Source organism: Panulirus ornatus, chromosome 52 (genome assembly GCF_036320965.1).
Source record: "Panulirus ornatus isolate Po-2019 chromosome 52, ASM3632096v1, whole genome shotgun sequence".
NCBI classification, from domain to species: domain Eukaryota; kingdom Metazoa; phylum Arthropoda; class Malacostraca; order Decapoda; family Palinuridae; genus Panulirus; species Panulirus ornatus.
The window spans coordinates 12142532-12162504 of NC_092275.1; the positions used below are offsets into that span (position 1 = coordinate 12142532).

At 44.2% G+C, this 19973-nt stretch overlaps 1 protein-coding gene across 3 annotated transcripts in view; it reads left to right on the forward strand.

Moving 5' to 3' along the window:
• Window positions 1-2120: 2120 nt before the first annotated feature.
• The window catches only part of LOC139765065 (FAD-dependent oxidoreductase domain-containing protein 2-like), a 114212-nt gene continuing 96359 nt past the window's right edge, over window positions 2121-19973 (forward strand). For 2 of the 3 annotated variants that reach the window (XM_071692173.1, XM_071692175.1), the window contains exon 1: window positions 2121-2250. The gene's annotated coding sequence lies outside the window, so the exon portion shown is untranslated. The remainder of the gene's footprint in view (window positions 2251-19973) is intronic. The other variant, XM_071692174.1, reaches the window with a different exon arrangement.

A 19973-nucleotide genomic window follows, 5' to 3' on the forward strand; every position in this document is an offset into this window, starting at 1 on the left:
ACATGACAAATGTTAATGTAGTGAGGCACGTTCAAGTGTTGACATGACAAATGTTAATGTAGTGAGGCACGTTCAAGTGTTGACATGACAAATGTTAATGTAGTGAGGCACGTTCAAGTGTTGACATGACAAATGTTAATGTAGTGAGGCACGTTCAAGTGTTGACATGACAAATGTTAATGTAGTGAGGCACGTTCAAGTGTTGACATGACAAATGTTAATGTAGTGAGGCACGTTCAAGTGTTGACATGACAAATGTTAATGTAGTGAGGCACGTTCAAGTGTTGACATGACAAATGTTAATGTAGTGAGGCACGTTCAAGTGTTGACATGACAAATGTTAATGTAGTGAGGCACGTTCAAGTGTTGACATGACAAATGTTAATGTAGTGAGGCACGTTCAAGTGTTGACATGACAAATGTTAATGTAGTGAGGCACGTTCAAGTGTTGACATGACAAATGTTAATGTAGTGAGGCACGTTCAAGTGTTGACATGACAAATGTTAATGTAGTGAGGCACGTTCAAGTGTTGACATGACAAATGTTAATGTAGTGAGGCACGTTCAAGTGTTGACATGACAAATGTTAATGTAGTGAGGCACGTTCAAGTGTTGACATGACAAATGTTAATGTAGTGAGGCACGTTCAAGTGTTGACATGACAAATGTTAATGTAGTGAGGCACGTTCAAGTGTTGACATGACAAATGTTAATGTAGTGAGGCACGTTCAAGTGTTGACATGACAAATGTTAATGTAGTGAGGCACGTTCAAGTGTTGACATGACAAATGTTAATGTAGTGAGGCACGTTCAAGTGTTGACATGACAAATGTTAATGTAGTGAGGCACGTTCAAGTGTTGACATGACAAATGTTAATGTAGTGAGGCACGTTCAAGTGTTGACATGACAAATGTTGTCACATTCCGTATGTGCACCTCCGGGCTGGCCATCATGCCACATTATAACTGGAACTTTTCAGAAATATTACAAGTACATATTTTACAATAAGTTTGTACACTACATTCTTGAGGCCAGAGAAAATTATAGTTTTAATGAGAATCATTTGTGTTATGAAAAATTGAAAGAAGAATTTTTTGAGGAATTTATATATTGCTTCTCTTTAACATGAATGATATACATCAATGTTTGAGGAATTTATATATTGCTTCTGTTTAACATGAATAATATACATTAACATTGTTTGAGGAATTTATATATTGCTTCTATTTAAGATGAATAATATACATTAACAATGTTTGAGGAATTTATATATTGCTTCTGTTTAACTTGAATAATATACATTAACAATGTTTGAGGAATTTATATATTGCTTCTGTTTAACATGAATAATATTCATCAACAATGTTTGAGGAATTTATATATTGCTTCTATTTAAGATGAATAATATACATCAACAATGTTTGAGGAATTTATATATTGCTTCTATTTAAGATGGATAATATACATCAACAATGTTTGAGGAATGTATATATTGCTTCTGTTTAAGATGGATAATATACATCAACAATGTTTGAGGAATGTATATATTGCTTCTGTTTGAGATGGATAATATACATCAACAATGTTTGAGGAATGTATATATTGCTTCTGTTTAAGATGGATAATATACATCAACAATGTTTGAGGAATGTATATATTGCTTCTGTTTAAGATGGATAATATACATCAACAATGTTTGAGGAATGTATATATTGCTTCTGTTTAAGATGGATAATATACATCAACAATGTTTGAGGAATGTATATATTGCTTCTGTTTAAGATGGATAATATACATGTACGATGTTTTTCCAATAGTTGTTGTTATCATAATTAGTCACCAGGGTTTGGAAAATTGTTCAGTAAGGCATCCAACCCGCGCCTGCGCTGTAAACACGTGTGGATGTTGGTCTCATTAACACATACGCTTATCATTAGTCATTTATTTCTTTTCACCTTTATCATTATTTATTGGCACTTACCACAGGTGTTTGTGGCGCAGGTGAACAACCTTGTAAGGTGGCCAACTGCCTGAATGTGGCGTTGGTCATCATCGATCGCGCGCGCCACCCACCACCACCACCAGTAACAAGTGTCATCCAATGCCTCCCTCCCAGTACGGTTTCGGCCGTGATCAGGGAAGGTTGTGTTGCCTTACGCTGCGCTCCCCGGGACAGCTGTACCCTCAGTCGAAGCTGCCCAACCCAGACCCAGGTGGTGGTGGGAGTCAAGTCTTCTACAGCCATCCAGGTAGGGTCTCAAAATGAGTGTTAAGAATGTAGCACGAGGATAGGGTCCACTTTAGTCATTTAGGTAAAGAAAGCAATGAAATGTTGACACTCGTGTCAGTTTTTGATGTTATGGTGAGTGGATCTTGTTCAAAGTGTACAAGTGTTAATATGATTTCCTTAACTCTTGTCGAGAATGTAGTAAATAAATTGTTATATTGCTCGTACATCAATCTGAATGTGTCAAACTGATGTATTAGATGGCTGATGTATTAGATGGTTGATGTATTGCTTAAGAAATTTAAGTTAGCAGAGAAAATGTTTGTCGTGAATGGTTGAGTTAAATGTTTTGTAAGTGGTTTCTTCATTTCTTAATGAGCCTCGTTACTTGTTCAGAAGTTTGATATATTCATGGCTGGGAAGATCTGTTTCTTTTTAAGTGAATTTATATTTTAGGTGATTTTCTGGTCAGACTGACGCCTCCGATGACATCATTATATTCATAGTTGATCGATAGATCTTTTGGGACAATGCCGGTGTGTTAGATTGTTTGGGAACGACCATACACACAGTCTGTATACGTCAGATTATGGGGCAGTTAACATCATATGTGGGTCATCTGTTGGCATCATTACTGATCAAAAGTGTAGTTGAAAATCGTTTGTACCCTCTGATGATGACGTGTTCCAGCTGCAGAAAACTGATACATCTCACACTCCACTTCAGGAGTGGCGGGCGACCCACCCAACTTTCTCATAAAGTCCGTTTCATTATAGAGGAGTCATGGGTCTGTACTCTGGCATGATGGGGTTCGATTCCCGGCACATTGCTGACGTGACGTAACGCATCTTCCTCTGGTTGTTGATGTAACTGTGTGATACCAGGGTTGACCTAATGACCACTAGAATGTTATGGTATATTTCAGGTCTTGATAATCCTGCAACACTTTGGCAGTGTGGTCATACATTGAAAAACAATCTTTCCGTTTTGTACATATCTAAAAATCTGTCCATTTCCTTCTAAAACGTCTCATTTGTATGTTTATAAAATGTTCACAAGATATATAACAGAAAGGGTTTTCTTGTTCTCACACATGCACAAGTAAGTCATACTGTCAAAAAGTTTCATATCCTTCTGGATATGGTAATAGATAATGTATTGTTTTTCTTTTTCTATATCTCGGTCATAAGTACTATAAGAACATTGATTCATATATCAATATTACTGGAAGAACAGGCGGGCCTACGTCACTCGTGTTTACCATTATAATAGAACGATAATTGCATAGAAATGATGTTATCTAGGGTAAGGTACTTCATTATTAACATGTGAAGTTATATGATGTTATCTGAGGGTAAGGTACTTCATTATTAACATGTGAAGCTATATGATGTTATCTGAGGGTAAGGTACTTCATTATTAACATGTGAAGCTATATGATGTTATCTGAGGGTAAGGTACATCATTATAAACATATGAGGCTATATGAAGAATGATTCTGGAGACTTTCATGCCACATTACTACCACACACACACACACACACACACACACACACATGTAAATACTCCTCACGGTTATGAAGACAAGACACACACGTGAGGAAATAAATGAGATCATGTATAACCTTTGATGACAATAATACCTCAGTTATGTATCATCAAATATCTCGCTGAAAGCTTGGGAGCTACCTTCAGCCATAACCCTTGCAAAATGGTGAAAACCACAGATAAAATGACCTTTGAAGGCGATGAATTATGGTACATCGAGGTAATGACTGGTAGATCCAAGATACACAACACCTGGCCTCTCTCTTGTGCGTCAGTCACACAACTTGCTGCTCTAGCAGTGACGTCATCTCATCTATTAATTGGCAAACACTCCAGTGACGTCATCTTATGTCCTGATCGGTTTACACTCTGATGACGTCAACTAATTGTTTATCTAGACCAGATGATGCCGTGACATCAACCGTGTATTTCATCCGTGACATCAACCGTGTATTTCATCCGTGACATCAACCGTGTATTTCATCCGTGATATCAACCGTGTATTTCATCCGTGACATCAACCGTGTGTTTCATCCGTGACATCAACCGTGTGTTTCATCCGTGACATCAACCGTGTGTTTCATCCGTGACATCAACCGTGTGTTTCATTCGTGACATCAACCGTGTTTCGTTCGTGACATCAACCGTGTATTTCATCCGTGACATCAACCGTGTGTTTCATTCGTGACATCAACCGTGTATTTCATTCGTGACATCAACCGTGTGTTTCATTCGTGACATCAACCGTGTGTTTCATTCGTGACATCAACCGTGTTTCATTCGTGACATCAACAGTGTGTTTCATTCGTGACATCAACCGTGTGTTTAGATATTTGATATCTTCATGCTTCGCCATCAATTGTGGTGAAGTTTGAAGAACAGAAAAATTGGTGACCATCACAGCAGACAATTACATATGAGTAAGTTACTTGATCCATCTTCACATCTTTTAAATGTTTATTGCTTAAAGTTTGTTTGAACTTGTAGTTATATATATATATATATATATATATATATATATATATATATATATATATATATATATATATATATATATTGGAGCCTGAACATGCAGGAGGGTGAAAGGCGTGCAAGGAATAGAGTGAATTGGAACGATGTGGTATGCCGGGGTCGACGTGCTGTCAATGGGCATGTGAAACGTGTGGGGTAAACCATGAAAAGTTTTGTGGGGCCTGGATGTGGATATATATATGTTTGTGTTTTTGTTATACTTAATTGCCGTCTCCCGCATTAGCGAGGTAGCACAAGGAATGGCCCAACCCACGCACATATACATTTATATACATAAACGCCCACACTTACACATACATATACATTTCAACTTGTACATACAGACATATACATATATACACATGTACATATTCATTCTTGCTGTCTTCTTAGTTTCATTAGTGAAGGTAATGTGAGCGTAGTTATGGTTGGATGAGGGAGGCATTTTCATGCCAGCGACCTTCCTACCTGGGTGACCAGCGGTCAAGTGTCCCTCATTAAGTGCTGGTTGGTCGATCATTATTTGACCTTGTGTGTCAGCTGTCCGGGTCATAAAACATCGTATCCTCCATGTGTGTCTGTGTGTGTGGTGTGTGTCTGTGTGTGTGGTGTGTGTCTGTGTGGTGTGTGTCTGTGTGGTGTGTGTCTGTGTGTGTGTGTGGTGGGTGTGTGTGTGTGGTGTGTGTGTGTGGTGTGTGTGTGTGTGTGTGTGTGTGTGTGTGTGGTGTGTGTGTGTGGTGTGTGTGTGTGTGTGTGTGTGTGTGTGTGTGTGTGTGTGTGTGTGTGTAATATTGTACTTGGTAAATCATTAAGGTGGTAACGCGTCACTGATCACCTGCTTACTTCACACTTTAATGTTTCATCTCCTGCCTTACATACATACATACATACATACATACCTACCTGCCTACCTAACTACCTACCTACCTACCATGCTGACCTCCAACATTGACGATCATACCATGCTGACCTCCAACACTGATGATCATACCATGCTGACCTCCAACACTGATGATCATACCATGCTGACCTCCAACACTGATGATCATACATTCCTGACCTCCAACATTGACGATCATACCATGCTGACCTCCAACATTGATGATCATACCATGCTGACCTCCAACACTGATGATCATACCATGCTGACCTCCAGCATTGACGATCATACCATGCTGACCTCCAACACTGATGATCATACCATGCTGACCTCCAACACTGATGATCATACCATGCTGACCTCCAACACTGATGATCATACCATGCTGACCTCCAACATTGACGATCAAACCATGCTGACCTCCAACATTGACGATCAAACCATGCTGACCTCCAACATTGACGATCATAACATGCTGACCTCCAACATTGACGATCATACCATGCTAACCTCCAACACTGATGATCATACCTTCCTGACCTCCAACATTGACTATCATACCATGCTGACCTCCAACACTGATGATCATACCTTCCTGACCTCCAACATTGACGATCATACCATGCTGACCTCCAACACTGATGATCATACCATGCTGACCTCCAACACTGATGATCATACCTTCCTGACCTCCAACATTAATGATCATACCATGCTGACCTCCAACATTGATCATACCATGCTGTCCTCCAACATTGACGATCATACCATGCTGACCTCCAACACTGATGATCATACCATGCTGACCTCCAACTGATGATCATACCTTCCTGACCTCCAACACTGATGATCATACCATGCTGACCTCCATCACTGATGATCATACCTTCCTGACCTCCAACATTGACGATCATACCATGCTGACCTCCAACATTGACGATCATACCTTGTTGACCTCCAACACTGATGATCATACCATGCTGACCTCCAACATTGACGATCATACCGTGCTGACCTCCAATACTGATGATCATACCATGCTGACCTCCAACATTGATGATCATACCATGCTGACCTCCAACATTGACGATCATACCATGCTTACCTCCAACACTGATGATCATACCTTCCTGACCTCCAACATTGATGATCATACCATGCTGACCTCCAACACTGATGATCATACCATGCTGACCTCCAACACTGATGATCATACCATGCTGACCTCCAACATTGACGATCATACCATGCTGACCTCCAACACTGATGATCATACCATGCTGACCTCCAACACTGATGATCATACCTTCCTGACCTCCAACACTGATGATCATACCATGCTGACCTCTAACATTGACGATCATACCATGCTGACCTCCAACACTGATGATCATACCTTCCTGACCTCCAACACTGATGATCATACCATGCTGACCTCCAAAATTGACGATCATACCATGCTGACCTCCAAAATTGACGATCATACCATGCTGACCTCCAACACTGATGATCATACCATGCTAACCTCTAACATTGATGATCATACCATGCTGACCTCCAACATTGACGATCATACCATGCTTACCTCCGACACTGATGATCATACCTTCCTGACCTCCAACATTGATGATCATACCATTCTTACCTCCAACACTGATGATCATACCTTCCTGACCTCCAGCATTGATGATCATACCATGCTGAACTCCAACACTGATGATCATACCATGCTGACCTCCAACATTGACGATCATACCATGCTGACCTCCAACACTGATGATCATACCTTCCTGGCCTCCAACATTGATAATCATACCTTCCTAACCTCCAACATTGATGATCATACCATGCTGACCTCCAACATTGATGATCATACCATGCTGACCTCCAACATTGACAATCATACCATGCTGACCTCCAACACTGATGATCATACCATGCTGACCTCCAACACTGATGATCATACCATGCTGACCTCTAACATTGATGATCATACTATGCTGACGTCCAACACTGATGATCATACCATGCTGACCTCCAACATTGATGATCATACCATGCTGACCTCCAACATTGATGATCATACCATGCTGACCTCCAGCACTGATGATCATACCATGCTGACCTCCAACACTGATGATCATACCATGCTGACCTCCAACACTGATGATCATACCATGCTGACCTCCCACACTGACGATCATACCATGCCGACCTCCAACATTGACGATCATACCATGCTGACCTCCAACACTGATGATCATACCTTCCTGACCTCCAACACTGATGACCATACCTTCCTGACCTCCAACACTGATGGTCATACCATGTTGACCTCCAACATTGACGATCATACCATGCTGACTTCCAACACTGATGATCATACCATGCTGACTTCCAACACTGATGATCATACCATGCTGACCTCCAACACTGATGATCATACCATGCTGACCTCCAACACTGATGGTCATACCTTCCTGACCTCCAACATTGATTATCATACCATGCTGACCTCCAACATTGATGATCATACCATGCTGACCTCCAACACTGATGATCATACCATGCTGACTCCAACACCTGTGAATCATACCATGCTGACCTCCAACACTGATGATCATACCATGCTGACCTCCAACACTGATGATCATACCATGCTGACCTCCAACAATGATGATCATACCATGGCTGACCTCCACATTGATGATCATACCATGCTGACCTCCAACACTGATGATCATACCATGCTGACTCCAACACTGATGATCATACCATGCTGACCTCCAACACTGATGATCATACCATGCTGACCTCCAACACTGATGATCATACCATGCTGACCTCCAACACTGATGATCATACCATGCTGACCTCCACACTGATGATCATACCATGCTGACCTCCAACATTGATGATCATACCATGCTGACCTCCAACATTGATGATCATACCATGCTGACCTCCAACACTGATGATCATACCATGCTGACCTCCAGCATTGATGATCATACCATGCTGACCTCCAACACTGATGATCATACCATGCTGACCTCCAACTGTGATCATACATGCTGACCTCACAACACTGATGATCATACCATGCTGACCTCCAACACTGATGATCATACCATGCTGACCTCCAACATTGATGATCATACCATGCTGACCTCCAACACTGATGATCATACCATGCTGACCTCCAACACTGATGATCATACCATGCTGACCTCCAACATTGACGATCATACCATGCTTAACTCCAACACTGATGATCATACCATGCTGACCTCCAACATTGATGATCATACCTTTCTGACCTCCAACATTGGTGATCATACCATGCTTACCTCCAACACTGATGATCATACCTTCCTGACCTCCAACATTGATGATCATACCATGCTGACCTCCAACACTGATGATCATACCATGCTGACCTCCAACACTGATGATCATACCATGCTGACCTCCAACACTGATGATCATACCATGCTGACCTCCAACACCGATGATCATACCTTCCTGACCTCCAACATTGGTGATCATACCATGCTTACCTCCAACACTGATCATACCTTCCTGACCTCCAACATTGATGATCATACCATGCTGACCTCCAACACTGATGATCATACCATGCTGACCTCCAACACTGATGATCATACCATGCTGACCTCCAACACTGATGATCATACCATGCTGACCTCCAACACTGATGATCATACCATGCTGACCTCCAACACTGATGATCATACCATGCTGACCTCCAACACTGATGATCATACCATGCTGACCTCCAACACTGATGATCATACCATGCTGACCTCCAACATTGATGATCATACCATGCTGACCTCCAACATTGATCCTGCGTGGTGCCCACCTACCACCACCTTCCTGTGTTCATAAAGTGGTATATCCTCTCAATGATCCAGTGAGCACCATAGTACGACCTACATCATAGTAATTTCCTTCCTGTAAACCTCATAGTTACTTGTCGCCATCGTCTGTTATGGAAAAAATATAGATATATAAATAGTACATAATTTTAACAATAGAGAATTAACTGCAGGATAGTCATCTTTCCGTGCAACGCACTTAAAAAGAATTTCATCTAAAGTTTAGACTAAACAGTGTTATTAAATTCTTTCTTGTTAGCCTCATTCAAACTTTCCCATGATGGTAATAACCAGCACCCAACCCCTGTCACCACTCACTTTGTATAATGTCAGGTAGTGTTGTCAGGTATGTGCCTGTGTGTTGTCAGGTATGTGCCTGTGTGTTGTCAGGTATGTGCCTGTGTGTTGTCAGGTATGTGCCTGTGTGTTGTCAGGTATGTGCCTGTGTGTTGTCAGGTATGTGCCTGTGTGTTGTGCAGAACCTCAGATGGAATCCTTCCAGTGGTGTGAACTGTGACGGAGTATACTCCCAGTGGTGTGAACTGTGACGGAGTATACTCCCAGTGGTGTGAACTGTGACGGAGTATACTCCCAGTGGTGTGAACTGTGACGGAGTATACTCCCAGTGGTGTGAACTGTGACGGAGTATACTCCCAGTGGTGTGAACTGTGACGGAGTATACTCCCAGTGGTGTGAACTGTGACGGAGTATACTCCCAGTGGTGTGAACTGTGACGGAGTATACTCCCAGTGGTGTGAACTGTGACGGAGTATACTCCCAGTGGTGTGAACTGTGACGGAGTATACTCCCAGTGGTGTGAACTGTGACGGAGTATACTCCCAGTGGTGTGAACTGTGACGGAGTATACTCCCAGTGGTGTGAACTGTGACGGAGTATACTCCCAGTGGTGTGAACTGTGACGGAGTATACTCCCAGTGGTGTGAACTGTGACGGAGTATACTCCCAGTGGTGTGAAATGTGACGGAGTATACTCCCAGTGGTGTGAACTGTGACGGAGTATACTCCCAGTGGTGTGAACTGTGACGGAGTATACTCCCAGTGGTGTGAACTGTGACGGAGTATACTCCCAGTGGTGTGAACTGTGACGGAGTATACTCCCAGTGGTGTGAACTGTGACGGAGTATACTCCCAGTGGTGTGAACTGTGACGGAGTATACTCCCAGTGGTGTGAACTGTGACGGAGTATACTCCCAGTGGTGTGAACTGTGACGGAGTATACTCCCAGTGGTGTGAACTGTGACGGAGTATACTCCCAGTGGTATGAACTGTGACGGAGTATACTCCCAGTGGTGTGAACTGTGACGGAGTATACTCCCAGTGGTGTGAACTGTGACGGAGTATACTCCCAGTGGTGTGAACTGTGACGGAGTATACTCCCAGTGGTGTGAACTGTGACGGAGTATACTCCCAGTGGTGTGAACTGTGACGGAGTATACTCCCAGTGGTGTGAACTGTGACGGAGTATACTCCCAGTGGTGTAAACACGCAGAACGTTTTCATTAACACGAGTATATGACGTAAGGAGGTGACCGCTGGAGGTAGGGGTCAACCCGGAGACCATGTCTTTTGAATGAAGAGAAATGACTTTACCAGAGAGACAGACGGGCTGCAAGAGGTAAAGAGACGGGAGAGAGGTAGACAGTAGGAGGCAGACAGACAGGAGAGAGGTAGACAATAGGAGGTAAAGAGACAGGAGAGAGGTAGACAATAGGAGGTAAAGAGACAGGAGAGAGGTAGACAGTAGGAGGTAAAGAGACAGGAGAGAGGTAGACAATAGGAGGAAAGAGACAGGAGAGAGGTAGACAGTAGGAGGTAGAGAGGTAGACAGTAGGAGGTAGAGAGGTAGACAGTAGGAGGTAGGGAGAACGGTACATGAAGGAGGACCAGGTGGTATTGGTAGGGTTGAAGACAAACTTGTACGTTTTATACACCGGGTTAGCTTGATGGTACGACCCTTGCTATGAGGGCTTGCCACACACACACACACACACACACACACACAGTATTGGCAGGTTTCACTAACACGTCTCAGTGTGTGTGATAATTGAGACGTGATGAGGAGGGGTTGAGGGTAGGTACAGTGTCGGGTTGCTGGTGTGACGAGCAGCTGACCTGCACCGCCACACTGACACTCGTTATGCAACTTGACCACACTGCTTGATGCAAGCTATCGTCGACACCTGCCTGGTAATGGGGTCACACTCGCCTGACACCTTCATAACTAGTGTTGATCAGTGAACTGAGTAGCTTTGTTGACCATCATCACTTACTGAACTTTTCCAGGATTATCTGTACCTCCCAACCTTATATATGAATTATTTATACCTTCCCCACACCTTCCCCAGTACCCCACACCTTCCCCAGTACCCCACACCTTCCCCAGTACCCCACACCTTCCCCCAGTACCCCACACCTTCCCCAGTACCCCACACCTTCCCCAGTACCCCACACCTTCCCCAGTACCCCACACCTTCCCCAGTACCCCACACCTTCCCCCAGTACCCCACACCTTCCCCCAGTACCCCACACCTTCCCCCAGTACCCCACACCTTCCCCAGTACCCCACACCTTCCCCCAGTACCCCACACCTTCCCCAGTACCCCACACCTTCCCCAGTACCCCACACCTTCCCCCAGTACCCCACACCTTCCCCCAGTACCCCACACCTTCCCCAGTACCCCACACCTTCCCCAGTACCCCACACCTTCCCCAGTACCCCACACCTTCCCCCAGTACCCCACACCTTCCCCAGTTGTTGTGTTGTTGAACCGTTTCATATTTAACACGACAAAATAAACCATCAAGTCCAAAAGTATATTTGTTGCAATATATCGTGCTGTTGCTGGTGGCCAGCTTAACTGATCTGTGCAAGAAGTCATGTTTCATTAATCAGGTAACTGAGGAAAATGTTTGAAACGTCGTGGAGTTGGGTTTACATAGTTGGCTCTGGTTTGGTAAACATGACTTTCACATTTAGCCACCAACCCGGCTGGGCTTATAATGGTTATAATGTATTATTTACAGAGACAGAAGATGTGTATGGTGAAGGTTGGTGAGGGAAGGAATGATGATGGTACATGATGATGATGTCATCCTACAATAACATGATAGTCATCCAACCATTCATTATGAATGTAACATTTCTTCATTCTTTCCCTCGTATATTGAAATGTTGAGTGAAGAAGTACTGAGGTGTCATTCATCGTCGTGTGAGGTGTATCTACGTGGAAGCATCATGAGAGAGGCTACTCATGATGATTCATGTACATCTTATGATGCTCTTCATCGTTGTCTCACATGAGGATGATGATTGGTCGTTATGTGAGGTATAACATCATCCTAGCAGCAGATGTGGTCAGAAAAGTTATACCTGCTATACACTTTTGTATCATTCCCCAAAACCCAGAATATACCTCCGTCCTTAAGAAGCTCCCAACCCCAGGAAGCCCCAACCCCAGGAAGCCCCAACCCCAGGAAGACCCAACCCCAGGAAGCCCCAACCCCAGGAAGACCCAACCCCAGGAAGACCCAACCCCAGGAAGACCCAACCCCAGGAAGACCCAACCCCAGGAAGACCCAACCCCAGGAAGACCCAACCCCAGGAAGACCCAACCCCAGGAAGACCCAACCCCAGGAAGACCCAACCCCAGGAAGACCCAACCCCAGGAAGACCCAACCCCAGGAAGACCCAACCCCAGGAAGACCCAACCCCAGGAAGACCCAACCCAGGAAGACCCAACCCCAGGAAGACCCAACCCCAGGAAGACCCAACCCCAGGAAGACCCAACCCCAGGAAGACCCAACCCCAGGAAGACCCAACCCCAGGAAGACCCAACCCCAGGAAGCCCCAACCCCAGGAAGACCCAACCCCAGGAAGACCCAACCCCCTCACCGGGGAAATGTCTGAACAAGTTCACATAAAACAATATATCTATAAACGTCTCTTTTGGCAGTGTAGCTACACCAGTCAAAGACGCACAAGGAGTTTGTGGAAGTGGATACTTCAGTGAATATATCAGGATGTTTCATGAAGATGAATATATATATATATATATATATATATATATATATATATATATAGAGAGAGAGAGAGAGAGAGAGAGAGAGAGAGAGAGAGAGAGAGAGAGAGAGAGAGAGATTGGTTATTGAGATCCTGCACATTTAAGTGTTACATCTGGGGACTTGAAGTGGTTGTTCACGGTTTCCTCACCTGGCTTATAACCAAGTTAGATAGACTGGTTATTGAGGGTTTCCTCTGGTGAACGATAGATCGCTGGGATAGACTGGTTATTGAAGGTTTCCTCTGGTGAACGATAGATCGCTGGGATAGACTGGTTATTGAAGGTTTCCTCTCTATGATGATGCATACTGTCAGTAATAAGCCTAAACTGTACACACTAACATTGTGACAACCAAAAATAACGGTTAATGTCGGCCAAAGTTGCATAATAGTAGTGTCTTGTGGTCATGATCACATACCTAGTAGTGTCTTGTGGTCATGATCACATACCTAGTAGTGTCTTGTGGTCATGATCACATACCTAGTAGTGTCTTGTGGTCATGATCACATACCTAGTAGTGTCTTGTGGTCATGATCACATACCTAGTAGTGTCTTGTGGTCATGATCACATACCTAGTAGTGTCTTGTGGTCATGATCACATACCTAGTAGTGTCTTGTGGTCATATCAAAGTACCAGACGCCAAACCATTCCTAGGTCACAATGTTGACATTTGGCGCTTTCCCAGTAATGACCTGATGGATGTGTGACCACGACGTTACTTCCCTTGCGTGCGATGGCCTGACCTGGTTTTTGACCAAGCTGACCCAAGGGTCAGGTTGAAAGGTCAGGTCATCACAGGTATGGCTGTGATCAAGAGTTTAAACCAGTTCTCAAGGTAATTTCTGAACCTCTTCTAATGTTCCAAACACTCTCAAAATTCGTCCTGGTAACGACCATAATAGTACAACGACGACGGTAGCAGACTGATGATGATATATACAAGACATGTGTAGTTGTGGCATCAGAGTGAGCCTGTTATACAATATTCAGAATAATATTGGTTTATTGCTGGTCAAGTAAAGACAGGAAAGTGACCAGTAGGTTCGTCTTATGATCACTTTACTCTGGTGTCCATCTCGTTCGCTCGTTATATTTTGTTCACCTGAACATCATATACGGAATTTTGTTATAGAAGTTCATGTTTGCGGTGCAGTGCTCGCATCACATATTTGCTACACTTTCAGCCGGCAGTAAAAATGAATGTATTTGCCTCGTGCCTTTAGTTGCATGGCTCTGCATGTTTCCTTGCGTCCATATCAACTTACTGATTGGCTTCAAATTTATTTCACTCTGTTCTGTGAATTCTCTCGTGCTCCCCACTTGGTGCAGGATACACAGTATCAGATGTTACCAGCAGAACATGAGGTGGTCGACTGGTATCATGTCTTGGCCAACCCGGGATGCAACACACGAGACGACATACGTAAGGAGGTAACAGCGTGCAGCTCATACAGGAAACATGAATGAAATAATGTCCAGGTAACAGATCCAGAGGGGGAGAAATAAGTACAGGTGAAGAGAGGTGAGAGTAGCAGAGTATAAGGAATATAAGAACTAAGGAGAGAGTACAGCAGTTGCAATGTAAAACAGAGAAATGATCAAAGAAAATTGAAAACAGAGGACGAGGTAATACATGTGTTGTAGTGTTGATGATTCACTCAAGGTTCAGGGATGAGTGATGTCAACGGTTGACTTGAAGGTTAGGTACTCACTGATAACCATTCCTTCCATGACGTCATGAGACCATCAAGGGAGACAAGGTCATCACAGGTAAACAGCCCAATAATCTGATGTGAGGCACAACAGTGGCCGATGAAAACCGTGGAGTGGGTGAGTGATGACAACACAAGCACTTACATGGCATTACCAGATACTGCAACATGTAGCACTCACATGTTTCTGTATAGGAATATAAGAATGTGTCAGTGGTAAACATGTGACATGCCAGATTTGATCTCTCTCTCTCTCTCTCTCTCTCTCTCTCTCTCTATATATATATATATATATATATATATATATATATATATATATATATATATATATATATATATATATATTTGCTTTGTCACTGTCTCCCGCGTTTGCGAGGTAGCGCAAGGAAACAGACGAAAGAAATGGCCCAACCCACCCCCATACACATGTATATACATACACGTCCACACACGCAAATATACATACCTATACATCTCAATGTACTCATATATATACACACACAGACATATACATATATACACATGTACATAATTCATACTGTCTGCCTTTATTTATTCCCATCGCCATCTCGCCACACATGGAATAGCATCCCCCTCCCCACTCATGTGTGCGAGGTAGCGCTAGGAAAAGACAACAAAGGCCCCATTCGTTCACACTCAGTCTCTAGCTGTCATGTAATAATGCCCGAAACCACAGCTCCCTTTCCACATCCAGGCCCCACAGAACTTTTCATGGTTTACCCCAGACGCTTCACATGTCCTGATTCAATCCATTGACAGCACGTCGACCCCGGTATACCACATCGATCCAATTCACTCTATTCCCTTCCCGCCTTTCACCCTCCTGCATGTTCAGGCCCCGATCACTCAAAATCTTTTTCACTCCGTCTTTCCACCTCCAATTTGGTCTCCCACTTCTCCTCGTTTCCTCCACCTCCGACACATTTCAAAACACCCTCTTCTGCTCTCTCAACCACACTCCTTTTATTTCCACACATCTCTCTTACCCTTACATTACTTACTCGATCAAACCACCTCACACCACATATTGTCCTCAAACATCTCATTTCCAGCACATCCACCCTCCTGCGCACAATTCTATCCATAGCCCACTCCTCGCAACCATACAACATTGTTGGAACCACTATTCCTTCAAACATACCCATTTTTGCTTTCCGAGATAATGTTCTCGACTTCCACACATTCTTCAAAGCTCCCAGGATTTTCGCCCCCTCCCCCACCCTATGATTCACTTCCGCTTCCATGGTTCCATCCGCTGCCAGATCCACTCCCAGATATCTAAAACACTTTACTTCCTCCAGTTTTTCTCCATTCAAACTTACCTCCCAATTTACTTGACCCTCAACCCTCCTGTACCTAATAACCTTGCTCTTATTCACATTTACTCTTAACTTTCTTCTTTCACACACTTTAACAAACTCAGTCACCAGCTTCTGCAGTTTCTCACATGAATCAGCCACCAGCGCTGTATCATCAGCGAACAACAACTGACTCACTTCCCAAGCTCTCTCATCCCCAACAGACTTCATACTTGCCCCTCTTTCCAAAACTATATATCAGGCAGGGCAGCAGGCGTCTTATTCTACTTAACATGGGCAGGAGACTATACTGTTTTGTGCCTCGGTATTGAGCTTTGAGCGACCTAGCCACAAGTGCTGGCTGCCAGCTGTAGACATGTCGGGAAAATGTCGAGAAGAAACACAAGACGAGCGATCTGATGAACAGATGAATGAACAGTCATTATGGCGGGACGAGTAGACTGTAGCTGGGGTTAGACAGATGGAAGGATGGATGAAGGATGACTTATGTATATTTGTACTAATTGATATTGGAATAGATAAATAGTGTGAATAGAGGCGTGGTTATATTTGGGTAGAGAGACGGTACAGTGTCATGATGCGGGGATAGATGTATAAAGGAACGGAGGTAATTAGGAATGTAAGACGAGGTGGGTAGATGATAGATAGATAGATGAGTAGATGGGTAGATTCTGATAGTTGTGTGGATAAGTAAAGATACACAACAGAATAAAAGGTGATATTCATGGCTAGTTAGATGAGAAGATAAACACCCCGACACGTAGCATCCACCTTGGGTTATCCCGGCGGCCTGTGCCCTAGTGTGCGGGACAGCTGCCTGTGTGAGCAAGCTTTGACATTTTGCTGTTGTGAAGTGCTGGCAGCTTAGTGGGGAGGGGGAGCCCACGGAGGGGTGGCTTTTTATGTAGGTAGGGAGGGGAGTGGGGAGAAGAACGGGGAGGAAATGAGCTGAATATTCTTGCTCCATGTCTCAGGTTATGGGTACATGTATCGCCTGCCGCCTCGTATGTCATGTTTACTTATCAGGACTCAGATCTCTCTCTCTCTCTCTCTCTCTCTCTCTCTCTCTCTCTCTCTCTCTCTCTCTCTCTCTCTCTCTCTCTCTTCTCGTAAATAGATGATAATCCCAGCCTTACATGATAGTGTGTGCGGTGAGAGGTAAGGTTATGAATATATTCATTGATTGTTGTCTGGAGGGACGAGTTTTGTGAGTTGAAGAAGACTTTGGGAGATGTTTGTTTGAGAGTTCGTGTGAGTGTTGTGTGGAGGAACGAGTTTTGGCAGTTGGAAACTTCTTTTGGAGGGGATTTTTATGAAGGTCGTGTTTGTGAATGTTGACTGGAAGGTCGTGTTTTGTGAACTGAAAACTTTTGTAGTGGATTATTGGAGGATTGTTAGGAGAGCAGCAATCATGAAGTTTGAACAATAGACGAAAAATAAAAGGGAGACAGACCTTTGTGCTCAACTCTTGAAAGTCTGTCTTTTTTATATAACTATTTTCATGGCCAAGTCTCCACCCATGGATAGAATTCCTTATCGGGTCCTCAGTGACAAATGGAAGAATCAGGTCATGAAAGCTTGATCGACGTGGAATCTTCGCGTGTCGTCACTTTCACATTTCTGTTTGTGTTAAGAGAAGGGAGGGAGCAGGGAGAGAGTGTGTGTTGCTGATGATGGAGTGGACAATCCATGAGACAACGTTGGGTGCGGGAGGTTAATAATAACATTATGTACAGCCACCTCCACTTAAGTGTTGTGGCTTGACCTCCAAACGACCCTTAGGTAAGACGCTCCTTAAGGATCACCTCAAGGATCCTACCGTCGCACTCAAGAGTCGTACCGACGTGTTAAAGTGTCCTACTCCTACCATCGTACATTAAGAGTGTCGTACTCCTACCATCGTACATTAAGAGTTCAATAAAACATTGAAGGTTGTAATTATGGTAGTGTTGACACAGTAGAACCTACATATACAGCTGGACACTCACCCCCCCCCCCCCCGACATATACTTTAATACTTCAGTTTGGCTACACCTTGATCTTACATAGGCGCGCTCACACGCACGCACGCCTTCATTCCTGGCGGTTTGATATTGATACACACACACACACACCACACACACACCATACACCACACACACACACCACACACACCATACACCACATACACACCACACACACCATACACCACATACACACACACACACACACCATACACACACACACACACCATACACACACACACACACCATACACACACACACACCACAAACACCACACACACACCATACACCACACACACCACATACACACACCACACACACACACACCATACACCACACACCATACACCACACACCACACACACACACACACACACACACACACACACACACACACACACCATACACCACACACCATACACCACACACACACACCATACACCACACACACACACACACACACACACACACACACACACACACACACACACACACACACACCACACACACACACCATACACCACACACCACACACACACACACACACACACCACACACCACACACACACACACACCATACACCACACACCACACACACACACACACACACCACACACACACACACACACACACGCACACACCACACACACATACACACACCTTATGTGTGTATATATATATATATAGAGAGAGAGAGAGAGAGAGAGAGTTAGATGTGTACACATTAAGCTGTACTACGGACATATGTAAACTTACATGGAGGTACACACAGACACAAGGAGGTGATCTGAGCTGTGTTTGTGTAAAGCTAGCGGGGGAGGAGGGATAGTTAGCGGGGGAGGAGGGATAGTTAGCGGGGGAGGAGGGATAGTTAGCGGGGGAGGAGGGATAGTTAGCGGGGGAGGAGGGATAGTTAGCGGGGGAGGAGGGATAGTTAGCTGGGGAGGAGGGATAGTTAGCTGGGGAGGAGGGATAGTTAGCGGGGGAGGAGGGATAGTTAGCGGGGGAGGAGGGATAGTTAGCGGGGGAGGAGGGATAGTTAGCGGGGGAGGAGGGATAGTTAGCGGGGGAGGAGGGATAGTTAGCGGGGGAGGAGGGATAGTTAGCTGGGGAGGAGGGATAGTTAGCTGGGGAGGAGGGATAGTTAGCGGGGGAGGAGGGATAGTTAGCGGGGGAGGAGGGATAGTTAGCTGGGGAGGAGAGATAGTTAGCTGGGGAGGAGGGATAGTTAGCGGGGGAGGAGGGATAGTTAGCGGGGGAGGAGGG